Source organism: Gorilla gorilla, chromosome 9 (assembly GCF_029281585.2).
Source record: "Gorilla gorilla gorilla isolate KB3781 chromosome 9, NHGRI_mGorGor1-v2.1_pri, whole genome shotgun sequence".
Taxonomy (NCBI): Eukaryota; Metazoa; Chordata; class Mammalia; order Primates; family Hominidae; genus Gorilla; species Gorilla gorilla.
The window spans coordinates 120,388,266-120,398,036 of NC_073233.2; the positions used below are offsets into that span (position 1 = coordinate 120,388,266).

Below are 9,771 nucleotides of genomic sequence, written 5' to 3' on the forward strand. Positions count from 1 at the left end.
TAACTGATGCCTGGGTCCCGCCTCCACAGATTCTGATCTCATTGGTAGCAGAATATGGTTGGCTACCAGCTCATCAGGTAGTCCTAAAATTCAGCTATATATGAGAACCACGGATCTATACTATCTGTCTCTTTTTACCCATGAGGGAACTGAGGCTCAGAGAGTTGAAGTGACTTGATAAAAGGTCTGTTTGCTTTGAATTTTTCTAGGCTGAATTTCTAGATCCCCAGGCTTTGTGTCTGGCTCAAGCCCTCAGAGCCATGGATGCTGCTTTCTGTGGTTCAGAACCTAGACTTGACTCTGGCCAGAGTCTCACCTAAAACTTGATCAACAGAGGCATTCTCGGTGTAGTGCATCAATACTGTGACCCAGAGGGAAGTCTTTTGCTTTATCTAGTCAAGTAGGAGTCTGGGTTGCTAAGCAACCAGACACTCTTAGGCAGTTGTGCTGCTCTGTGGTGGTGCTTTGCATGTTAAGGCTTCTGGGGTGGTTTCTAGAGGCCCACAAGAGTTCTAAGGGGCAGCACATGGGAGCTTAGTGTGCTCCCATGTGATCCCTATGTGTGTGCTCCCCAAAAATGGGGGTGCGAGTTCACTTCCATTTTTGCCTTACTTTCAGGGATGTTACAGTGCAGACAAAGATTCTGGTACCTCACAAGATTTGACACAAGCCAGCGCTTTGTTGTTTTTCTCACCTGTTGGCCAGAAGATTATCTTGGAGCAGGAAAAGGTTTGTTTTAGTTTTGGCCTGAAGGCCTCTTATAATTTTTTAAATTTAGAAAGAATTTCAAACTCACTGAAAATTACAAGAATAAGAACAGTACAAAATATGCCCTGATTCCTCTATTTTTAACATTTAATCCATTCGCTTTATGATTTGTCATCTCTTTTTCTCTTTCTCTGTCTCTCTCTGTATTGTATGTGTGTGATATATATTCTTTTTTTTTTTTTTGAGATGAAGTCTTGCTCTGTTGCCCAGGCTGGAGTACAGTAGCATGATCTCAGCTCACTGCAACCTCAACCTCCAGGGTTCAAATGATTGTTATGCCTCAGCCTCCCCAGAAGCTAGGATTACAGGGGCAAGCCACTAAGCTCGGCTAATTTTTGTATTTTTAGTAGAGACGGTGTTTCACCATGCTGGCCAGGCTGGTCTCGAACTCCTGACCTTAAGTGATCCGCCCGCTTCGGCCTCCCAAAGTGCTGGATTACAGGTGTGAGCCACCGTGCCCAGCCGGCTCAAACTATATATTCTTTAACCACATGAAAATAAGTTGTATATATTGTGATCCTTTACCCTGAAATATTTCCGTGTAAAGTGTCTTAAAAGAGGGGGTATTCTTTTTCTCATTCTCTTACAGAACCACCTGTGTAACCACAGGTTCGTTATCAACCTCAATAAGCTTAGTATTAATATATGTTTATCTAATCCATTTTCTGTATTCCAATTTTGTCAGTTAACCCTATAATGACCTTTGGAACACTTTTTCCCACCAAGGCAGGATCCAAACTTGGGATAATGTATTAAATTTTATTGTCTTGTTTCTTTAGTCTCCTTTAATCTGAAATATTCTCATAGCCTTTCATGTTGGGTTTATCCTTTGCTTTGTCATCTTGGATTTGGGCTATTCGTTCCAGGTCAGAATGCTACCTAAGTGATGCTGTGCTGCTCTCAGGGTATTACAACTAGAGTCACACAATGTCAATCTGCTCCTTCTTAATTTTGATCAACTGGTCAAGGTGTTGTTCAATTTCCCCACCATATAGTTACTATTTTATCCTTTGCAACTAATAAGCAATTTAAGACCATACAAGCATCAAAACTCCCCCCTGGATTTAGCATCCTATTGATAATTCTTGCCTGAACCAATCTTTACTCTGAAGGTTTCATAATGATTTCCCAACTCCAACATCCTGAGAGCTCTTATTAATAAACTATGAAAGAGGCTTCCTGGCAAGATTCATTTTTGACTTTGGGAGGCAATTCAAGGCTGCCGAAAAGGCACCCCTGTTTCTTTGTCTCCAGGCAGGGGCTGCACATAGTGTCTGCTCATGAAGTTCACTCCCTCCAAGCATGCTGCACCTGCCTGATTTGGGTTTTAAATCTCTGCTTGGATACATGTTTTAATCTCTATGTTATACAGGGTTCTGAATAGTGAATTCATCTTATAATCAGTGGCATTAGCAAAGCGTTTCTGAGTTTTGGGGTAATGCATTCATTTGTTTATTCATTTAGGTTAGGTGGTTAAGAAGGATTTGAGAGTCTGTAATTACCATGCAGGGCACTAGGTGCTGGGCAGAGTGGTGAATAAAACAGGCATGGAGCCTATCATCAAGAGGCTTAAAGTCTAGTGGGGAAGACAGACATTGTGCAGGTAATTGATAGTACACTAAATTTTACAACAGGGCAAGTAGATTGCCTTCTGAGCATGTATCAGCAGAAGCTAACCTAATCTGGGGGCAGGGCAAGCCCTTCCTGAGGAAATGAAATGATGAGTTATAATGATCTTGGCAGAAGTGGGTGAGGTGGGAGCAGCAAGTGCAAACTCCCAGAAGCGACAGAGCATGGTGTGTGCTCCCATCTAGATGGCTGGGTGTGGGGGCAAGGGCTGGGTGGCTCATGAGGAGACTGAGAAATGGGTCAGATCCAAATTATGGATCTTTTGGATCCAAGCCTTTTGAGTCTTGATAAAGATTTTGGTTTTTATTCTAGGAGCCAAGAGAAGCCTCTGAAGGATTGTAAACAGAAGAATGATCCAATTGTGTTCGTAAATTAAAAGGTCACCCTGGCTGCTTTGTGGGAAATGGATCTGAATGGGTGGGAAAAGAATGAAGCCAGGTAGAAGTTGGGAAATCAGTTAGGAGGCTGTAAAGAAGTCCAAGTGGAAGATGATGATGGCCCAGCTAGGACGGCAGCCGAATGAATGGGAGAAGGTTTATCAATTCCTCTGATTTTCCGTCTCTCAATAGGGATCGTGGATGCTGTATGAAGCTTAAATTCCTAAGAACCATAGACACTGTTCAAACACAAGACAGTGCCCCATTAGAGGAATGAAGCTCTCGATCTAGGTGGGAAACACATAGAATCCTTAAGAAAGAAGCTTACTCGTATTTACAAAGAATAGCCAAGCATGGACCGTGGTCTTACTTGTAGTTAATGAGTTAGGTTTGCTGGGTAATAGCTCACTTGCTCCTTTCTATTTTTACAAAAGCAGATGATTCTGTTACTAAGTATTGCACAGTTTAATTTGATCTGCGTGTCCATTTGCACTTCAGAAGTATTATGGACATGACCAATTTTGGCTCCCAGACAATACAAAATTATCGTGGAATCTTCTCCCCCAGCCCAGCATTCTTTGCTTTGTCTGCAGTTTTTATGGCACATGATATTTTCCCATTAACTTTTATTAGATCCATAATTTTTTTATTAGCATTGAGTAATAACTGTTTTCAGTGGCCCCACTCTTCCGAGGAGTCCTTGATTAGTAGTCCATGATAACAGTTGCTAAATTGAAGTTTCTTCTGCCAGCATTTCACCCGCAATAAATCCAACTATTCTACCTCATCTTGCTTAAAAAGCCATGAAATTCCCAGACATTATCAGAAAAATGACCACAGTCAAAGTGCTCTAAATGGAGTTGGAAATTAAGCTCTTGCCTATTTGAATCAAGATGTTTCATAGTTATGGGCTGAGAGTGAGAACTTTCAACTCAAGTGAAAACTCTCCTCACTTCTCCTCTCTGCAGGATTTCTCTTATTAGGGAGATTGTTTATTGATCCACAGTTCCAGATTGGGACTGTGTCTGATGGACAAAAAGGAATTGTTTTAATATTAGCAATAGTAGTTGTTTTTCTTCCCTCATATTAAGGATGAAATGAGCATCAGGTGGGAACTTGCCCAGAGCAGAGTAGGATATGGGGCTAGCTGCTCTTGGAGATATGTTGTCCAGTTCAAAAATCTCTCATCTTGTGCTTCCAGTGAAGTTTCTGTTATCTAAATTTAGTGTATCTAATATTTAGTGTGCCTAGTATCAGTTCAGTTCAATTCAATTTGATAGGAGATTTTTGATATTTCTTACATTGTGGCCAGCCAAGATCCCTATATTCATTAGGACTGGTTAAACTACAAGTGAAAGAAACCCCCAAATTTCTCTCATGTAAAAGAAGTGTAGAGATTGAGAATCCAGGATTTATTGGACAAGTTACAAAGTGGTCAGGACCTAGGCTGATATCTTGCTGCTGGGACATCCTCAACATGTAGCTTTCAGCTCATGATTAAAGATGGCTGCCTGAGATCTAGCCATCTGTATTCTAACAGTAGAAAGGAAGAAGGGAAAAACAAAGTCATGCCGCCTTCCTTTAAGAACACTTCCAGGGAGTTGCACGTGACCCTTCCACTTAAATCCATTGGCCAGAATTGACTCATATGGGCATATCTATCTGTCAAGGAGGCTAGAAAATAAATATTATTATTCCAGGCACCTTGTGCTGAGCCAAAATGTTGGGGATTCTATTACTAAGAAAGAATAGGAGAATCCATTTTGGGGGACATCTAATAGGATCTAACAACAGATATTCAAGCTATCTTCTCTAGATTTTTTAAGAGCTCCCCATTTGTTCTTGAGTACTCAGGGAACCAATTTTAAAACAGATGCTTCCTGTCTTTGGAAAAATGAGGTTCAAATTTCAAAATCCAAAGACTGGAAACTGAGCAAAGAAATGCTTCTGGTATATATATAGCTGATGACTTTGAGAAATACTAGGATACACAGCAGCTTCAAACAATTATCCATCATCCATCTATCCATCCATCAATCCTTTCGACACATTTATTGAGTACCTGCTATATGCCAGACCCACGCTCATGGCTTAGAAAAAGCATATGATGAATAAGTTATTTCTCACACTCAAGGAACTCATGATTTGGTGTAGGAAAATGGTAGGTAAATTAATAATTTCAGGTGATAAATGCTATAATAGAGATAATCATTCATTTACTTTCCCATTCAACAAATGCTTTTTGAATACCTACTATGTACTAGGTGCTCTGCTAGACACTGAAGATACAGAAATAAAAAGTCAAGTTCTCTACCAAAAAAAGTAAAATGCAGAGTGATAAAAGGGTCTAGTGGAGGCATGGCTGGGAACAATGGGAACTTGTGGAGGGTAAGCTTACCTCTGCCTGGTTGAGTCAGGAAATGCTCCAGGAGGAGGTAACTGCTGAACTAAAACATGAAGGAGGAGTAGAGCTTCGCCAATACAAACTTGAGCCTTTTCTTTCTGCCCATTAAGCATTGATAGAATTACCCACCTTTACTTTCCTGCTTATATGTAATTCAATATGTCATGGGTGGGTGGTATTTGGTGCCAATCTATACTAGAGACTTTGAATGATTCTGCTACCCAACTGGGTACAAAAAGGTATTTACTTGGTAAGGTTTCTTGTGGGAATGGGTAATAGGAGATATTTCCAATTTTGCTTGCTTTTAAGCAGAGTTGTGATGACAATATTTTAAATCCGTCTTGGGTCTAGAGGGCCTGACAAATGCATTTCCACCATGGCAAGGAACTGGAAACCAAAAATGATTGGGTCTCAAATGAAATGAAGAGTCTGACAAAATATGTCCTATCAATAGAATGAAATTAGTTATCTGTCAAAATGCATTTGTCCTCTAAATAACCATCCATATGTTTTATGTTTTGGTATTAAATAGACATTCATCAGTTTATCACAATAGCGCTGTCAGAGACCCAGCAATTTGGAACAGAATTTTAAAGATCCTTCTAAAGCAATAACCTAGGAAGAATTCTGGGGGGGTTGTTTTTCTTATTTCTCATTTCTTTTCCATTTCTTCTTTTGATTCCTTTGGCTCCCTTCGGAGCCTGCCGTTTATTACTAAAGAGAGGAGGATCATCTATTTAAAATCAATCCAATAATACTATGTTCCAAGGCATTAATTCCTGCCTGCAATCCGCTGCTTGCAGAGTGGTGTTTGCCTCCTCAGCTTTCCGTTTTCAGGTGTGGCCTGTGAAGGGGAATGCTGGGTTTGTGACCACTGAGTGCATGAGGTGTGGGCTCCCTTTGGCTCTGTAGCTCCCTTACTGAGAAGTGTGGCCCTGAATCAGGCAGAAGAGGGGGAATGGGTAGGGGGGATTTGCTGGGAACTCTCCCTCTCTAGTCTGGGCCACTGTCCTTTCTAATTTGTCTGGGAGGTGGGTTATAGGCAGTAAAAATATAGTTCCAAGGGGGCAAGCCAGAGGGCTAGTGAGTCTGCAAGCCTCAATGGTGGGTATTTCAGTCTGTTTCTGGGTAGGGAACTGGCTGCTAAAATGATTAGTATCTTGTCAAACATTTTGTCCATTGAAGAAAACTCATGTAACTTTGCAGACAGAAGCACATTTTGACTAAAGCCCAAAACTATCCATTTAGATAAACCCTAGAATTAATGCTGTGGTTATTAGCGTTAGTATTTGCCCAGGACAGAAATTCATTATAAATAAATGGTTTAGGAGTCAAGCCAGCTGAAGCTCCCCTGGAAGAAGGAAGAACCATGTGGAATTTAAATGACATTTTCACGATGGACACACTGCATTTCCTGAAGCAGGGAGGAACATCGGCCTCCTCTGTTGGTCCCTTCTCCTCTCAGGAGTTATACTCCCAGAGCCTCTGTTACTTGTGCTCTGGAGTGGTGTTTTCAAACCCCGATGGAGGCAGGGTGGGAGGACAGAAAGCAGGCATGAAAGGAGACAGTAGGAAAACCAGGTCCAGACTCTTTGGGAATTCAGGTTTTAGATCTACATTCCTAGGGGAGAAAAAGAGAGAAGAATGGCCAGAGAAGAAATAGATGAATGGAAACATAACATTAATTGCCTACATCGGACTCTCTGGATCTTGGCTTCAAACTCTTCATTTCATCTCCACTCTCTGTATTTACCTGTCCCCATCCCAGCACACCTGGTCACATTGGTCAAAGCAAAGTTCCCAGCAGGACAGACCTTAGTGCTTCAAGCTCCACCTGCTTACTGTGAAAAATTTATTTCTATTCTAAGGGTCCCAAACATATAAAATTCCTAACGATGTTTGCAGCAATATTGTAATTAGCACTTACTCATTACAGTATCATTATTTGTTAGGGATTTGGATTATCCATAAGACAATACTTTGTTTTTTTTTTGAAGAAAAGTAGTTGACATTTTCATCTTTACAACGCAATCCCCTAGCACAGTGCCTACTCCGATGCTTTGATCCTACTATTTTGACCCCACAGTTATGGCACTTTGTTAAGTGTCAAACAATGCATTTTGACACCATCAATCAAAATGAGAGTAGTTGATACCACTACGTGATCAGAGGTTTGTTCTTGGCTTTTTTAGTGACTTGGAGAAGTAATATACATCTCGCCAAGTTTTCAGAAGGACACCAAAATTTGGCTTCAAAATATGATAGACCACTCTTGGACCACAGAGTGAGCCTGAAATATCTCAGGAAGAATGTTTATAATTTTTTCATGGGTTAACTCTAAAACACTGTAGCCAAATCATAATAAACATCCATGATTGAAATAACACGAAATAAAACTGACAGCGACTAAAACCACACATGGTTTATTGGTAAGGATCCACATGATACAATTGAGATATACAAAACCGGATTAAAGAAGACTGGAATTGTTCAAAATGGTGGCAAAGGAAGCTTCCTAATGGTAGAAATAATAACTAGTCATTATGTGATATGAACAAAACTTAATCAAATATTTATTTAAAATGTTATATAGAAAATGATTTTGATAAAGATTAATTTTGTTAAATGAAAATACGTAAAGAAAAATGGAAATGGTTTAATAGTGACAGTATGTAAAACTGAGGATTTAAATGAACTCAAGAGCATGCATAACTGAAAAGACTTGTTCTCTGGAAGTTTATCAATGTTTGTATAATTATGAATTAAATGTATGAATTGATAAACATGAAGAAAAATGTCTCCAGAGTCAGGGGTAAAACTGTAGGTCAAAAGGTAGGGTAAAAACAGTAGAGCCCCCAAATTCTATATTTTCCCTGGCATGCACTCAATAGAAATGTAAGTAAGCACTCTCCTTACTATAAAAAGCATAATTAAAAAAAACCTTTTTGCTTTTTATCTCATTCCCTTTTTTTCTTCAAAAAAAAATGTGAATAGGCAATACAGATAGTACAAAGATATGTGGACAAAGTCAATCTCCTTCTACTTCTGATGCAGTCCCTTATTTCAGTCCCTAAAGGCCATTTACCAATTTGTTGTTTGTCTTTCCAAAGACAGTCAATACCAGCGTTCTTCAAACTTTTTTGTCTATAACCCAGAATAAAAAATACGCTTCCCATTTGTCTTAGTCTGTTTTGTGTTGCTATAGCAGAATAGCAGAGACTAAGTAATTTATAAAGAAAGAAACTTATTTGGCTTATAGTTCTGGAGGGTGAGAAGTCTAAGGTTGAGGGACAACATCTGGTGAAGGCCTTGCTCCCTCATCCAATGTTAGAAGGTGGACAGTTGAAGGACAAGAGAGTGTGAGAATAAGGGAACAAGAGGGGGCCACACTTGCTTTTATAACAAGTCCACTCTTGAGATAATTAACCCACTCTTGTGATAATGACATTTATCCGTTCATGAGGGCAGATCCCCCATGACCTAATCAACTCTTAACCTTCGCTCCTCTCAACACTGTTGCATTGGGCATTAAGTTTCCAACACAGGAACTTTGGAGGGCACATTCAAACCATTAAAAACCCACTAGCAATTATATAACTAACAAAAGTTGCACCAAACAATACTTACCTTTACTATATATGATAAAGAAAAACATAATAAAATTAATATCAAATGATCTAATCAGTATTTAAATAAAACATATAAAAATCTCCAAATGAAATATACAGGCACTAAGGAATGTTGGTTGCAATTTACTAAATTGGTTTTGCCAACTATAAATGGATTGCTACCTAACTAGAAAATCGCTGATCTTCTCCATTTAAAAATATGTATTTATATACTCCACTTAAAAAAAGAGATATTATAGAATATTATACACACTGTTCTGCATTTTTCCTTTTGCATTTAACATTTTGGAGATTGTTCCATATTAATATATATAGGTCTACTTTCTTTTTCTTTTTGTTTTTTTTTTGAGACAGTCTCGCTCTATCGCCCAGGCTGGAGTGCAGCAGCTCAATCTGGCTCACTGCAGCCTTCGCCTCCTGGGTTCAAGTGATTCTCCTGCCTCAGCCTCCCGAGTAGCTGCGGCTACAGGTGTGTGCCACCATGCCTGGCTAATTTTTGTATTTTTAGTAGAGAGAGTTTCACTATGTTGGCAAGGCTGGTCTTGAACTCCTGGCCTCAAGTGATCCGCTGGCCTTGGCCTCCCAAAGTGCTGGGATTACAGGCAAGAGCCAGGGTGCCTGGCCTGCTTGATTTTATTAATGGCTACATTAGATTCCATTTTATTAATGTATCGGAATGTATATAGATTCCTATTAATATGCATTCCAATTTTTTTCTTTTGCTACTGTAAATAATATGACAGTAAACATCATTGTATACACTATCTGATAAATTTTTAGATGTGGAATTTAAGTTTTATTTTATTTTTTCATAAATTATTGGGGTACAGGTGGTATTTGGTTACATAAGTAAGTTCTTTAGTGGTGATTTGTGAGATTTTGGTGCACCCATCACCAGAGCAGTATACACTGCACCATATTTGTAGTCTTTTATCACTCAACCCCTTCCCACTCTTCCCCCAAA

The 9,771-nt window shown here is 39.4% G+C and overlaps 1 long non-coding RNA gene across 1 annotated transcript; it reads left to right on the top strand.

Annotated features, from left to right (window-relative positions):
• The first annotated feature begins 613 nt into the window (after window positions 1–613).
• On the top strand, window positions 614–2,787 carry LOC109028777 (uncharacterized). The gene is made up of 2 exons (XR_010129195.1): window positions 614–729; window positions 2,710–2,787. It is a non-coding gene; the product is annotated as an uncharacterized lncRNA (long non-coding RNA).
• Window positions 2,788–9,771: the final 6,984 nt, after the last annotated feature.